Genomic DNA, 15,211 nt, shown 5'->3' on the forward strand with positions numbered 1-15,211 from the left:
TTGTGCCGATAGGAATTATGACCAAAACTATGAAAACACGGTTCTGGTTGTGTGGAACCAGATTCACCTTAAAGAGGCTATTTGAAAATGACTACATGCCTCGATGGCTGACCATACAGTGGGTGGATATTTTTTTGCAGTGCACACAGTTGATGGTCTTGGTTCCCAGACCCTTGTGGTCATCAGAACAGGTGGCTAGAAGCATATTTTGGCGAGAAGACAGCCAAAATTGAGAGCTTGGGAGCACAGGTGTAAGAGTAATCCAATCCATTTAGAACAGAAGATAATCATCATTTTATATGAGCCTATACTCGGGTGCAAACGTGTCCAGCATTCATTTATAATGTATGAGAAACTATGTCTGAGCGATAATAAATCAACCCCATCCCTTTGAGTGACTTAATATGTGTGTGTGTGCGGGAGTTGGTGGGCGGATGTGTTTACCAGTGTGTGCGTGCGGCAGTGTTGATGACACAATAGCGTGGCTGGCGTCTGGCTCAAGCAGAGTTATGCAGAAGTTGTTGGTTGTTTTGCTGATCCCTCTCTGTCAGTGACACCAGAAGCGTCATCAATCATGAGAGACTGGGGGAACAGACCACCCTCCCCTACTGGTCTGTGTGTTGGCTCAAACAAGCCCGATCAGTATGGGAGCATTACTATATACAGTACATATGATGTCAGTCCTAAAGAAAAAGCAAACCACAGAGCATAGACGATGCTTCATAATAGCTCATGGTCACTTGAGGCTGTCAATACCAGACATGGAAAATGAATAGTGTGATATTAGTTATGCCTTATTTGTATGTGACAGCGGCATGGAAACATGTCTGTAATCCAAGTTTTACATTAGCTGCTCTCTTTTATGTTTCTTTTGTGTGTTTTTATCCTTTCTTTCTTTTTTTGGAAAATACATTAAGAGACGACCTAAATGCCAAACACAAGGCTTTAAAACTGAACTGTAGCCTCAAGCCGCTAGCAGAGTTGAGCAGAGTTCTACAAAGGTATGGTAAGTTCACTTCTTTCTAAACCCACAACCCGAGATGTTTTAAATTTTCGAACTTGTAACATTCAGTCACAACCGACACTGACTCAAGTGACATAGACAAGAATGTTTGTTCCAAATCTCACCGACCTACAGACACTGCCTTCCCTCACTGGCGTGGCTGAAAAGTTGAGAGAAAGGTTTGCAACCGAAAAACCTTTCCCAACTTGCAGCTGACAGTGTGATTTGAACACCAAACTGCCTCTACACATAAATCAGTACTTCTGATATGATTTAATCATTTAAACATCTGTCTGTTATTATGAAACATTAACAAACACACACTTTACAATCCATTGATATACTTCTGCAAAAAACACGACCAGAGAAGAGTTGGGAAAGGTTGAAACGGTTCACATGACCTGGGCAAGTTACCCTGTCAGTACCAGGTGTACTGTCAGCTATTGCGTCTGACATTTGTTATCTGTTAAAAACATCTGGTTTTAGTATCCACTCTTAGAAGAAGAGAAAGAGTGAGACCAAGTGATAGTTGGGGGTAGAGAGAGGTCGAGGGGCAGAGTTTGGTTTACCCAACTGAAACTTTAACCAATTTAGATTTTTCTTTCTTTTTTGGAAGGGCTTATGTCATGTTTTCGTCTTCACCACAGACTTCTGCCTCCCAATAAAGCATTTTTCATACCCCATGTTTACAGAGAAACCACACCACAGTGCATTTCTGTGAAATGAGTCGTCATATCGGCCGTGCCTGACGGGGGAAGCTCTCGGCACACAGCTCTCTCTGGTCTCTGCCACTGTAGTGGAGGCTGTTGACAGAAGTCGAGACAGGCAAACATATGTTCCCTCCAAAACACAGGAGGGGAGGTCCGTCTTTGTTTTCAAAGAGGCCATTATCGCCGCAGTGTATCGCCAGCCCTTCGCTGTTGTTTGAGGAGGAGTTGTCTCACACTCTCCTCCCGGTCCCAGCTGAAACTGTCACAGTCAACCGATTGAAACCATCTTCCTCTGGTACACACGCAAACACACACACACACATGTAGATTTTTGCGGTAGAAGGTGTTAAGATTACATTGGAGTTGAACACTCCTAATGGATTATTCTACAATAATGATCACTTTATAAAACAAGTTATTTTCTAAAATGATATGTAAAAAGTAAAGGTATTCCCCAGATGCTCATCCATCCCCCCAAACCTGCTCCACACATGCACCCAGTGCTGATGTTACACACATGCACACAGAGAGGGGCTTGTTACCACAAAATGACAAACTAAATATCTGGGGATGGTGATATCATACTGCTAGGCCTCATTACCATAGTCTGAAGCACAAATGTAGTTTCAAAGACTCCAAATCCCATCTCAGTTGATCTGCCAATATGCAGAGTCTGTCCCCAAACTGCCACAGCCATGCCAAAGCAATTTGTTTCGTATATTGCTTTTGGAAGCCAATATGTTTTAATTAAGAGAATACATAAGCGAAAACAACACCATAAGTAATCGTTGTCCCCACCCATGACAGAGGAATGTTGTCTGATCTTTTTTTTCCCTCAGTCATGGCATACATACTCGATCGACCACACCGATTTGAAGGAGGAAAGCATGGTTTCTCACATCCAGAGCTGGTTGTGTGGCCTTGAATTTAGTGTTTAAAGACATTTCTTTACAAATACAAAATGTTGGGTCCATCATCTGTCAGAAAAAAACAATTTAAAGCTTCACATTTTTGTATTGACATCGGCTAAAATCACTTTGTGTCATTTGAAAAGGGTCCCTCGAATATTAAAAGGAATCAGTTCTAAAATAACAATCTTTTAAGTTATTGTTCTGGTTTTACAGCATTTGCAACTTTATTGTTTCTGTCGAAGTTTTCCTGACTTTTCTTACATGCAACACGTTTTCCTGGGAAAGATTGACCTTCAGCATTTAAATGGTTGATGGACTTCCAATTGTATTGCGCCATTCTAGTATTCTGACCACTCAAAGCGCTTTCCACTACATGTTAACATTAACCCATCACACACACACACATTCACTGATGGTATCTTGAGGCTGCCGTACAGGATCTTCCGTCAAGATCAAGATCGAATCTAAATGCTCATTCACACGAACGCGCGCCGAACGCACAGCCTTCATTATGCGGGTGGTGTAGACAGGGATTGAATCACCCATCATCCAATCAGTGGGTGTCATGATCTACCTCCTGCAGCCACAGCTGCAAACTTCCAACTTGGGAAGCAGCAAAGTTTTTACAGAAGCAAGCAAGGCCAGCAATCATCCAGTTATATTTGCCAGCATTTTTTAAATGTGTATTAATGTATATTCAGTACCAGCGTGCTCTTTCTTTCCATCTGTATCCGTTTGTCTGGTATCGTCTACTAAACACATCAGTCTTTTTGTGGCACTGTATGACAGGCTGGAATACTGTGCTTGCCTTCTTTATAACGCTCATATTATATTTGTACGCTTGTTGAATTTTTTGACGGAGAGAAATTTCTTTGTTTACCTGGCAATGAAGTATAATATCTGATCTCTTGAACTTCTATTTTGTCATTTGAATTTGATCATATAAATGTTTGAACAAGTTGAAACTATGAAGCAAAGTCAACTCGACTCTATTTCAGATCTTCGTCTTTCAGATATTACCGCAGAAGATTTCCTTTTGCTCAGTTCACCACCAAGCTGAAACAAGTCGGGAGCCCCGCAGAGTTGTGACAGATATCGTTTCCCTTCTAAATGTCTTGGCCTCTACATTTCCATACATACAGTGCCGTTTCATGGTGGACTCATTTTGAAAACTAAAACAAGCTTTTTTTTTCTGGTTATGAGTCAGCTTGGCTAAATGGATTTTCCATCTTACTCTTCATACAGAGGGAGTATCTTTCCTCCACTCCCTGTGATGTCAAAGTACAGTCAGTCATACAGAGTGAGAGCTCTGCTGGCACCCATCATATAGACAGTGTCGCCCAAAACCCAAAGGGATCACATGTGTGTGTCCTCTTTGTTCAGAGACATCCAGCGGCATCTGGCAACAGTATGTCCCCTTGTGCTACTATATGCAGACAAGTGTGTTGTGTGATCAGGTTTCCCAAGCTTCATTTATTAAATTAAGTAATGCATCACTGTGATTTGGCTTTTTTTTTCTTCTTCTTTTTTTTTGACTTGGGGGGGAAACTCACGGCTGGGAAGAAACAAGGCCTTTCATATCTTGAGACAGTGGAAATGGGAGGGGAAAAAGAGCAGAGAAAGAGAGAGCTGGTAGAGAGGGAGTTTGTGAAACAGGGAGAGAATGACAGAGAGGGAGATGAAAATGATGGAAAGACGGGAACAGGGAGGGGAACGGAGGCCCTGCTCCTTTTCTTCTCCCTCAGTATCACCTCAGAGGGAGAAAACAACCTTCTGCCAGGTCGTTTCTCATCATTTGTTCGATTTGTGCTGATCCTACTTTATTTTCATTAAAAATAACTCAGAGGAAGTGCTTTAAGTTTTACACCACCTGCACTCCCTCCCCTGTGAATTTCCATATGCAGGCAAGTTAAGCCCGCTTGCATATTGAAGTTTTTCTTATTCTATATCAAAGAACCTCGCAAACAAATACATATAACTGAACTATTGGTCACACGCTAATATGCCATGTTCAAAACAGAGATGCAGTTTAACCTCATAAGATATTAAAAAGTTCCAGCAAGCACTTATTGATGTTGATCGATTGAGATTTTGCAATAGTTACATGTGTCCTCTGGAAAAGGATAAATAAATAATATTGATGGAAATGGATGCAATTCAGTGCGTTCCAGTGCCAAAGCGCACCCAGACCCATCACAGATGAACACAGTACTCTGCAGTGTCTGCTCTTTTGACACGTCCAGCAATACGACCACCATTGACTTAATCTAGAAGGGAAGTGAAGAAAAAGTGATGTACTTTCAAATTAAATATGACTTGTTAACCACATGTCAGACATTTTACTCGTGCACATGCTAAACGTAGAGTTACTTTACAAATTTGACAACCAGGCAGAATCCAATTTTAGAAATTTGAATGATGTTTGCAGATATGGAAATGTAAAGCAGCTCACTCAGTGGAGCTTATGCACCGCTGAGGATATTGAAACTACATTAATCATGAAGTGTTAAGGTGCCACATGTATGGGTGCTATAATTTCTTAATTGGATTACATGCGTTTGTTTGTTGTTGCAATTTATATGTCTTTATCCGTCATATTTCATCAATGAAAATGGAGAATTATTTCATTGATTCAACCCACAGCGCAGTCTCATATTTTCTGACAGGCTGCTGCTGCAGCGGGGGCTGCGTAGCCGCCAGAGCATCATCCCATTAGTTTGACTTTATTCTTATTCCCATCAGGTCTTTTGACTGCGAATGAGTGTGAGAGGGAGGCCAAGAGGTCACTGGTGACTAATTTTCTGAGCACTCACAGATTGTGTAAGTAATGGAGCACTTATTGCATTCGCTCCCCCATCACTGCAAACAAGCCCCAAAAAATCCATACAAATTCCCACACGCAAGATAGCGCCTGGGGAAGGGAGAAGTGGCCCATCTTTAAGATATAGCGAGCAGCATGGAATAGGCCTAATGTGCAATTTAAAATCAATATCTTTAAAAAAAAAAAATGCCTCTCTTACCCACGACAGCATCATCTAAATATCAATAGGGCCTCTCGGTGCTTCAGACAGAGCTGGGTGCGAGGAGACACAGATCCGAGGTGCTTTGACCAAGGATTTCACACCGTCCATCCAGAGGAATCGGGCTCTCACCGCCTCTCTTTCAATTTTAATACAGCGCTGTACTTGGCGCATGAGGTTTAATAAAGTAGCACAGTGTCTGTCAAGCCAGGTGTAGCTTCAATCCTTTCATATTCTAAGTAAATCCCAAAGAAAGGTGTTGAGGATACCGCAGAAGAAGACAGGCAGGAAAAGAGGGAACCGGAGGGGGGTAGGCTTGTTTTTTTCCATCTCATCTGCCCAAGGTACTATATTTGTTTCCCCCTTTGCAATCCTGTGGATTTGAAAGTAGTGTTATTTCGAACAATGTAGCTTCTGTGCATTTCATGCTGGAATTTACTGGATTTTCTCGGAGATGACCTGTGACTCGGTTTCTCTTACAAACCCATGTTTCAACAAGGAAACGTACCATATCATCACTCAAAGAATCAATTGGCAATGTCTTGGACTAGAGTCAGCTCGTACTAGAAATCATCAATTTCAAAGCAGACAACAACGAAGACGTCTTTTCATGTCACCACAAATTCTTTTTCCCTTATTACATTTAGCTCTCAAACATTTGGGAACAGAAAATGAATCCATCACAAAAAAGATCATTTTTAAGTATATAAGTTTCTCCCATTTTAATTATTATAGCTGGCCCAAATGTGAATGGGATGTGACGGATGGATATTTTTTTTTTCAATTTTCAATTGAAATTCATCCAGTCAGGCTTTGTAAAATGCGCTGTTTCATAGCGGTAATTAATGTCTCTGTCTTAGCCATGTCTTGTGTTTGCTCATCTGGATTCCATGGACAGGCTTCCTCTGATGAGGCCGTCAGCAGAGCAGAGAGAGAGAGAGGAAGGGAGGAGCACACTGAAGCATGATGGGAAGAAAGGAAGGAAACTGTCTAAGTAATGCTTTGTGGTTTCTGGTATGAATATGTACAAATAAATTGCATTGATATGTATCAGTCGCATTGTCATTGCTGGTATGTGTTCTTCATGAGTAGGTTTTGGCTTTTACAATTTCCTGCTTTTCTTTGTCATGTGACAGTAAACTGAATACTTTTGGGCTTTAAACTGTTTGTTGGATAAAACAAGACATTATTATCAATATTTGTTCCACTATTTTCTGATGTTTTACACTCTAAGCGGTGAGTCAATTCATTTAGAAAAAGGTTGAACAAATGAAGTAATGACAAAAACAATCCTTAGCAGCTGTTAAATTACTGTGCTATGTCAGTTGGTGATGGAGACTAAAAGAGTGAGATGAAGTCTGAGTTTTTGGCTTCTTCTTCAAGTGATTTCATGAAGCACAACGGTGTGTATAACCCACTTAAATCCTTTCTTGAAGACCTGCACAATACCAGCTAAACGCTGTACGGTACGCTGTTGTATCAAGCACACAGCTGGCTTAATAATAGACTATCTTTGGCCAAGGTCGGGGGGGGGGGCAGTAATGGTGACCCATGGATGACCCTGGCTGCTCTGACTGACCGCTATATCACGACTGCAAAAAAATTGATTGGTGCTCTGGTTTGAACAGGACATTTAAGTGTGGTATTGACACACGATATCATGTCTGTAAAGTAAAAAAAATTAATTTAATGTCTTTGTAAATGCTTTATCTATTCTTGTCAAATTCACATACAAATAACCAGAACAGGGTGTCTAAAACTATAATCTTGACACATATTTCTCCAGAACATTTTAATTACCTTTAATATTTAACACATTAGCTGTCATTCATGTTGAAATTATAACACAATAAACTGCGTGCTCTGCTCCCGTTAGCGTGACAATAGTTGGCCGCTGGCCAGCGACATGTTTTATTTAATAATGTGGGAATTTTCTACTGTTTTGCTTTCATTACAGTCGAGGAGGCTAAAGCTGAAAACAGAAACAGAAAGCCAGTTGCTTTAAAGCCCGAACTTTACAGCCCAACAACTGTCAGATGCAATATGAGCATCTGGATTCAAAAAGGGGAGGGTTTTTCAACAGGATGTCTGCTTAATGCGGCAGTATTCCTTTTTTTATTTTCCCTCTCTCAAAATGTGTGCTCTCTTTCTTGTATTATGCTATGCTGGAAATCTACAACTTTACCAGTGACCACTGTGGCAGCCGGAGGGGCAACCTCAGAGGAGAAGTGGTAGAGGGACGATATTGCCTGACATGGAGGCGGAGCCCCCATGTCAGGGAGTGGAAAAGAGCGCCAAACCACCATCAGCCCAACAAGCAACACCTGAGGAGGAGAGACGAGGGAGCGACCACACCCTATCAGAGGAGGAGGAGGGGACTATAAAAGGGCCCCGGACACAGGAAACTAGGAGAGAGTAGGAGTGGAAGGAGACGGAGAAAAAGCAAACCCATTGGAGACAACTGCCTTACCCCTTGATCACCCTGGAACGTCTGACTACCCGCCCGGCTCCCGACCCCTGCCTGTACGACTACCCTGCTCCTGCCCGCGCCCTGGACCGTATGAGGAATACCCGTTGTGCACCGAACCGTGGAAGTGAACACCGACCATCCCTCTGGAAAGCGGACAGTGTATTGTTGAGTGTCTATCCTACCTCTATCCACTCTCTATATTCAGTAAAAACCTCACTTGCACCATTTATCTACCGACTGGTTGTGTTTATTGGTCCGTGTTGTCGTGAAACCCCCTTGCCACCCCGGGGGCTGTCACAATTTGGTGGAGAATGTGGGCACAGTCCGGTTCTGGCAACACTGACCGATAGACCGACCGACCCAGTAAGCATGGCCACCCCGGTGCCATTTCAAGAGCTGCTAGCGGGGCTAATCGCTAGCAACCAGGAAACCCAAAAACGCCACGAACAAGCCATGCAAGTACAAATGCAAATCCTCCAAGCACAGCAGCAACAACAATACCAACAGCAAGTACACATGGAGAAGTATATGGAGGTACAAACCGAACGCGCGGAGGCGATGCAAAGCGAAATCAAGGGCATGTTACAGACACAACAGGAGCAACGTACCGTGGAGAAAGCCAACCCAGCGCGCTTCCTTCTCAAGCAGACGGCAGCTGACGATGTTGAAGTGTTTTTTCAGATATTCCAGACAACGGCACTCCGGGAAAAATGGCCAGAAGAGCACTGGGCTGAGTTGATAGCCCCCTTTTTGATCAACGAAACGCAAGTAACGTATCAGGACTTAGAGCGCGCTGGAAAAGTTGACTTCCGGGTGTTGAAAGCGGAAGCGTTACAGCGATGCGGGGTCACGCTGTTAATAAAGGCACAACGATTTCATGAATGGACATATGACACCTCCCTTTCTCCGCGAGCCCAGATGCATGAGATCAAGAGGATTACGACGGCCTGGCTGCACGCAGAGCCAACCGAGGTGTCGCCCACCGATCGTGTCGTCATGGACAAATTCCTTAGATCCCTCCCGTATGAGGCAAAAAAATTGGCCGGCCAGAGAAACCCCCGCAACCTCGAGGAACTGGTAGAGATCATGGAGGGTTACCACGCAGCACAAGCGTTAGTGCGTGGGGGAAGAAACCCGAAAGTGGAGGGGTCCACCCGCAAAGAAAAGATGAGAACGGAGGAAACTACCTATGTGTCTCCCTCCTTTCCCCCAGGCTTTCCCCGACGTCGGCCGGCGTTTGGACCGGAAGAGAGGAGGTGCTACCACTGCGGCGAGATCGGGCACCTCGCCTGGGAATGTCCTCACCGCCAGGACGCACCCATGCCCACGGCCAGTGAGGGGAGTCGCCCATGCGGACTGATTACCGGATGCTGGGCCACTCACGAGGACCACATGGCCCTCACCCCGGTCAAAGTAAACGGCCGCGACGCCTCCGCGATGGTGGACTCCGGGAGCGCTATTACCTTGGTGAGACCTACGTTTGCTCAGTACCCGCTCCTAACCGGCACCCGAGCGGTCACGTGCATCCATGGGGAGACCCGCGAATACCCCACCACCGCCATCGAGAATACGCGGCAGCCTATCTGGACGACATCGTCGTGCACGGGGAGGAATGGGGGGCTCACCTCCAAAGACTGGAAGCCGTCCTGAAAGCTCTGCGAGGGGCGGGGCTGACAGCCAACCCCAAGAAATGTCGCCTCGGCCTCCGGGAAGCTGACTACCTGGGGTACACCATCGGCCGCGGCTGCGTCAAGCCCCAGGTAGGGAAAGTCGAGGCGATCCGGGAATGGCCCCGCCCCCGCACAAAGAAACAGGTACGAGCATTCATTGGGCTAGCTAGCTACTATCGACGGTTTGTTCCCCAGTTCTCTGCTCTTGCAGCACCCCTGACGGACCTAACAAAAAACCGGCTGCCAGATCGGATCGTATGGACGGCAGAGACCGAGGACGCCTTCGAGAAGCTGAAGGAAGTACTCTGTTCTGAACCAGTGCTGGTGACCCCGGACTTTACGCAACCGTTGGTGGTACAGACGGATGCCTCCGAGACCGGGGTGGGTGCCGTCCTGTCCCAGCTGAGGGATGGAGAGGAGCACCCGATCACATACGTAAGCAGAAAATTATTACCGAGAGAAACGAGATACGCCACGGTCGAGAAGGAATGTTTGGCCATCAAATGGGCTCTGGGGGAGTTGAGATATTATCTGCTGGGACGACACTTTACCCTGGTCACGGACCACGCCCCCCTGGTATGGATGTCCCGTTCAAAAGACAATAACGCCCGGGTCACCCGCTGGTTTTTATCCCTTCAACCGTATGCTTTCTCTGTTGTCCACAGATCCGGGGCCGCTCATGGAAACGCGGACGCCCTGTCAAGACGGGACGCCCTAGGTTCCTGGAGCAGTCCTCCCCCCAGGTCGGATTTAAGGGGGGGGGTATGTGGCAGCCGGAGGGGCAACCTCAGAGGAGAAGTGGTAGAGGGACGATATTGCCTGACATGGAGGCGGAGCCCCCATGTCAGGGAGTGGAAAAGAGCGCCAAACCACCATCAGCCCAACAAGCAACACCTGAGGAGGAGAGACGAGGGAGCGACCACACCCTATCAGAGGAGGAGGAGGGGACTATAAAAGGGCCCCGGACACAGGAAACTAGGAGAGAGTAGGAGTGGAAGGAGACGGAGAAAAAGCAAACCCATTGGAGACAACTGCCTTACCCCTTGATCACCCTGGAACGTCTGACTACCCGCCCGGCTCCCGACCCCTGCCTGTACGACTACCCTGCTCCTGCCCGCGCCCTGGACCGTATGAGGAATACCCGTTGTGCACCGAACCGTGGAAGTGAACACCGACCATCCCTCTGGAAAGCGGACAGTGTATTGTTGAGTGTCTATCCTACCTCTATCCACTCTCTATATTCAGTAAAAACCTCACTTGCACCATTTATCTACCGACTGGTTGTGTTTATTGGTCCGTGTTGTCGTGAAACCCCCTTGCCACCCCGGGGGCTGTCACACCACCCATTGCAACCTGGGACCATGCTAGCTCCGGGGTCCAGAGATTTAGGCTGCAAAGTTACTAAAGCCAAAAGCCGCAGGGGAGTATTTCCAGGGCTGGGATGAAGTACGGCTCAGGCTTGGGAGTCACAGGGACAGGGGGAAAGGGAGAAGAGGGAGGGAAGGGTAAGGAGGGGAAATTTATTTCTGTTCTCTTGCTCCTGGGCCAGTCCGCAGGCCCATGTATCAAATAGACCACCGCATTCGAGATGAGCCCGTACAGGCCGATTCGTGGCAGAAAGCCCAACACAGGAGAGCTGAGTAATCTTCGGCAGATTTGGTGAAATGGCAAACGTAAAGAGTGCTTTTAACAGAGATCAATATTTGTCCTTACAAGCGACTCTGTGTGCAGCGATTCCACTTTGTTTCCTGAACAGCTCAACACTAACACAGGAGTTGATAATATTGGGGTACGTATTTTCCAGGAACTTTAGAATACTACCACCCTCCAGTCATTTCAACAGATTTTGTTGCCCTCGCTATAAATAACTACATTTCACAGGTAAGCCTGCTTACAGTAGTTTGGTTGATTTTTTTCCCCACACCTGTGTTCCCCGAAAACCCGCCCTACACTTCCTCCGATTGGCTACTACTCATTGCCTCCTTCAAAGAATTAGTTACGTTTATTGAACAGAAACAAGATTGGTGACAGGGTAAATGACTTTAACTCAGATGTGGATGTTTTCATAAGGATGGCAGCCTTCATGTATGGTGCTCATATGATATAGTTTTTTTATGCGGTGCCGTAATTAAACAATGTTGAACTGTTGATATGACACACTGATTATTAGGAACATTTTTAAATGCCGCTTTATATTACAAAGGTTTCAGATCCATGTTGTAGAGCAGAACTACAAGAGGTAAAGAAGTAAAATGTTTAGTTTTAGCTGAGTTATAATATAATATAAAGTTTTCCCCAAAATCTTTTACCCCAAAAATCCCAGTTCAAAAAATCGACAATGAAAAGTGTCCGTATAAATTTAATCAAAATGAAATACACAACCCATAAAATCCCTGTTTTTATCTTATTGACATAAACACCAATTGATGTTGACAGTGTAGCAAAGCAATGGAAAGCACAAATTTTCCATGAAAGTATGAACCCGCGAGGAGCAAAGCAATGCACCACGGAGACAGCCACTGGCACGTGATGCATTCTGGGAGGAGCCAGCGGCAGAAACGTACTGTTTTTGCTCCAATGACGAAAGATCAACATTTGTCTCACGGTAGCGGATCACTGAGAAATTGAGTGGATTTCATCTGGGAGTCACATTTCGTCGTCTTTCTTCTCCTTGCTCAAAGGCTGGATCCCAAAGCAGATGTGCCTCCGAGGCACGGGCCATCAGGTTGAAGGGTGCAGGCCCGGCTGAGAGTTGGTGTTAGGGTTAAATTTAGAGGTTGGAGGTCAGATGCGGGTCAGGGTTATGGTCGGGTTGGGGTCGTGGTGAGGTCAAAGTATCCAACCCCCTTAGGGCAGAATTTAAGTGGTCACTGTTTACCTCTGTGTCCAGTTAGAGAGCTGTCATCTAGCGTACTGCAACTATGAGGAATTTGTTGCACTGTGGGCACGGAAAACATGAAGAATATGCATCAGTGTAGTTACAGTTGAGACGATTAACCGATTATTCGCAGGACAGAAAAATAATTGGCAACTATTTTGATAATGGATTAATCATCTCAACCATTTCCTGAGAAAGATGCAAAACATCTGCTCTCAAATATCTTCTTCCTTTTATACGATATTAAACTCTTTGGGATGTTTAAGATCGTCTCAGATAAAACAATATGAAAATGTTATGGATTTAGAAATTTGCCAGATCAATTAATAATTGAATAAATGCGGCCCTATCTAGAATATGTGGATTATGTGTTATAATTATTATAATGATTATTATTGTTATTGTGATTGTTATTATTATCATTAGACTGCGGGTGTTGCGATTGTGAGTTTTCTCACACGAACAATAAATGAAAAAAAAAATTCTTTCTGGTTTATAGCTTAAGAATGACTTCTTTACCCCCCGATATGATTTACTTGAAATGCCAAGAGAAATATTATTGACGTTTCTATGGTATCTCGCTCCAGTTGTTGCTGATGTCACCCTTGGCTTTCGCCACCATGTCTGGTTCTCCCCTGTTCTCAGAGGCTGCGGCATGCTGGGTAACCTTACACCGTCCAGCGAGGGAGCCGTGGGATGAGTCTGTGCACATGTTTCACACTGTGGGGCACAGACAGTGTGCCATATCAGACGGCTTCCCTGCCATGTCCCCCTACCACAAGACAGCAGCGGCTCCCAAAACCAAAATTATACTTCCCGGAGATGAGGCAAAGACAGCTACACTAGAGAAATCGTCCAAAACACTGTTAGGCATGCGAGAACGGTTCAACACTGTGACAGCAAGTAGTGTTTATAGTGTTTCACGTGTGTCTGTGCCAGACCAATCCACTTAGTGCTTCCCTGAGTGGATAGAGCAACAACATTAAGTGACAGATTAATACAAAAAAGTTTGATATACAGTGAATTTTAAGTAAAAAGCCAGATATAATACAACTAGAGTTCAGTGACATGATGAGAGTAACAATAGAATGAAGCAGCTGTTTACTGAAATGTAAACTGGCTTGTAAAAGGTTATCCTTAACCTTTTACAAGCGTCAGGCAGCGGCATTCAAGGTTGCAAAGAAACAGGACGGAAATATCCTCCAAGTCATTATCTCCTTTTCATGCCATCTCTCTATTGTATTAGGAAATCCAACCAGGGGCGTTCTCGGGCTTCGGGAGGCTTAAGATCTCATAAAATCAACTGTCACCTGCTTAGTTATTGGGTGCTTACAAATAACCAAGATGCATAACTTGAGAAAGTACCAGTCCCCTAAACCCTTTCCAGCAGGAAGAAAATAAGGTCCTTTCAATGCATTATTAATATTTTGCCTAAACTCAGTCTGGACCGAACTGCGAACCGGATTAGCCGAAGGAATTTAATATAAAATTCATGCCTTCTCTCTTTTTCTCTCTCGCAGATATATTCAGTCTGTTGTTAGTCAGAGAGCCACGGCATTCCTCCGCGTACCGACAGACTCAACATATGACAGCGAGGGTGGGAGCAGAAAGTGTGTGGCCCCGCTGACCGCCATGTGTTGTCATTTAAAATGATATTTTCTGAAGTTAATGACTTACACAGGCTTATAGGTATAAATGGCCGGTCTCTGGCGTTAATTTCATTGGCTGAGTGGGCCCCATAAAAAGGTCATTATGCCCGGTTTGTGTTTAAGTCGTGTTTAATTCCAGGCAGCTAGAGGAGAGAGGCTGTATTGATTAAATGACAGCTTAAGAACTAGTTGTTTAATAAATAGGCCCTGCGTATTGGACTAGAGAGGAGCAAGGTGGCGAACAAAAAAAAGACGGCTTGAAATAAGCGTCTGAGCTGACAATGTGTGCCGGTGGATGGGGACAAAATGGAGGCTGGGACACTGATGTTAACAAGCAAATTAGCCACAGCGGGGCGGCCAGCACCAATCAATAGCCACAATAAAAAAAAGTTGGTGCTGACCACGTAGTGTCTGCAGTGTAAACTGCCCGGCCCTAGGTCCCCAAGGCCAGGCCAACAATAACCTACAACTGAGCGAGACACAAAAGGTATCGACACGGAGAGCGCTTCAATTTCCCCAGACGGCGGGGCCCTGTCACATCAAACTGGCTATTAGTCACAAATTCTGGCTGCCACCGATCCATCCCCCATTCTCTGGGGGGACCTTGTCAACTTGAAAGTTGTGCCGCTGGCAAAAGGACATCTGGTTCCACTGTAGTGTGTGTTGAATACAAGAGGCCAGGAGCTGCCTGCCTGATAAAGGAGAACAAACAGGGCCACTTTAGACTTGTCAAGCCTTGTTAGAGGGAGCAAATGACAAAAGAAGGGAAGACATTGAGAACAAGAGGCTGTTTTTATGGATGGTAAAACAGCACATGAGGGTCTGTGTAGTCACTGAGCTACTGTACGTGACATGAAATATGCTCATTTCTCTCGTAACAATAAACCAATTATATATCTG

Source organism: Melanostigma gelatinosum, assembly GCF_949748355.1.
Source record: "Melanostigma gelatinosum genome assembly, chromosome: 5".
Classification (NCBI taxonomy): Eukaryota; Metazoa; Chordata; class Actinopteri; order Perciformes; family Zoarcidae; genus Melanostigma; species Melanostigma gelatinosum.